The following is a 1,583-nucleotide window of genomic DNA, read 5'->3' as shown; positions in this document are numbered from 1 at the left end:
CAGAAGGAATATTCCCAAACTCTTTTTATGAGGCTAGAGTTACCCTGATATCCAAACCACATAAAGATACAACAAAGAAAGAGAATTACAGATCAATATCTGTCATGAACAATGATGTAAAAATACTCCATAAAATACTAGCAAAGAGATATCTGGATAGAGGGGCCATTGTGGGGTTAGGGAGAAACCTGGTACCAGTGAAACTCCCAGGAATATGCAAGCATGACCCCAGTGAAGACTCCTAGCAATAGTGGAGAGGGTGCCTGAATTGGCCTTCTCCTGTAATCAGATTGGTGACTACCCTAATTGTCATCATAGAAACTTTACCCAGTAAATAATGGAAGCAGATGCAGAGATCCACAGCCAAGCCTTGGGCTGAGCTCTGAGAGTTCAGTTGAAGAGAGGGAGGAGGGATTATATAAGCATGAGGGGTCAAGATCATGAAGGGCAAACCCACAAAGACAGATGACCCGAGCTCGGGGCAGCTCATGGACTCTAGACTGATAACAAGAACCCTGCATGGGACTGAACTAAGCCCCACTGCTAGGCTGCCATGGAGCCATCATGCCACCCATCCTCCTCACCAAGAAACAGTTGAAGAAGGAAATGGAGAGGCTGACCACAGAGCTGCAGCTGGTGACCATCAAAAGAAGTGACCTGTGAGATGATCACCTGATCTTCATCACTGAAGGAACTGTGGACCATAGGCCCTGCCACAGCCAAATCCTTTCTATGAGAAACTGAAGTTGGAGCATAAGCAGGTCATGTCAGAACTAAAGAGCTTGAAGAATGAGAACACAGAGGCATCAGAGAAGTTCAGTGAGCTGACCAAGGAGACAGTCTTCTATTGCAGTGTGCACAGGCAGCTCCTGATGGAACAGACTCAGCTGGAGAAGAAGGTGGACATGCTGAGGCAGGAGAACAGGGAACTGCTGGAGGATTGAGTCCTGCTGAAGCTGCACTTAAAGGACTTGAAAGTGATCTGTAAGGACCAGGAGGAAGAGACCAGTGATCTCAAAACCCAGTAACAACAGGAGCTCAGAAGATTGAAGGAAAGACTTCAGTTCCTGCTGAAGCAGAAGGAGGTGGTCACCAAAGAGAAGGACTTGGCAGAAAAACTGCAACATCACTTTGAAGTCTCCCAGATGAGCTACCAAAGAAAGGAGACCTCAGGGAAACGTGCTGAGCCAGTCAACAAGAACTACTGTCCAGGAAACGATACATTTGATACTCAGTCCAAATACTTCAGCCTGAGCTGGAACGGGCCACAGCCTAGGGTGAGGGCCCCTTGCAGGAGGAGGCTCTACAGCCACCTGCTGAGCCCCATTCCCAGCAACTACTGAATTCTGGGGATGCCTTTTCTTCTTCAAATTTGGTTTGCATTGTGTATTTAAGCCTTGAGTATTCCTAGCTAGTGACCCATCATGGCTGCTTCTGGGTCTCGACTCTCTCCTTCTTGACACCTTTTGTGAGAACTGAGGAAGCCAAAGGAAGCCACAGGCAACCACAGAGCATGGCATTCATCACCCTAGGGTCTAGGCATTGTCAGAAAAAGACCCCACTTTGTAGCTGTGAACTCATAA

General features: G+C 47.5%; 1 pseudogene; it reads left to right on the top strand.

Annotated features, from left to right (window-relative positions):
* The first annotated feature begins 564 nt into the window (after positions 1–564).
* Positions 565–1,028, top strand: LOC128113958 (disks large homolog 5-like; annotated as a pseudogene).
* Positions 1,029–1,583: the final 555 nt, after the last annotated feature.

This window comes from Peromyscus californicus, unplaced genomic scaffold (genome assembly GCF_007827085.1).
Source record: "Peromyscus californicus insignis strain IS unplaced genomic scaffold, ASM782708v3 Scaffold_19__1_contigs__length_69161282, whole genome shotgun sequence".
Classification (NCBI taxonomy): domain Eukaryota; kingdom Metazoa; phylum Chordata; class Mammalia; order Rodentia; family Cricetidae; genus Peromyscus; species Peromyscus californicus.
The sequence above is the reverse complement of the archived record's forward strand: the minus strand, read 5'-3'. Positions and strand labels throughout refer to the sequence as shown.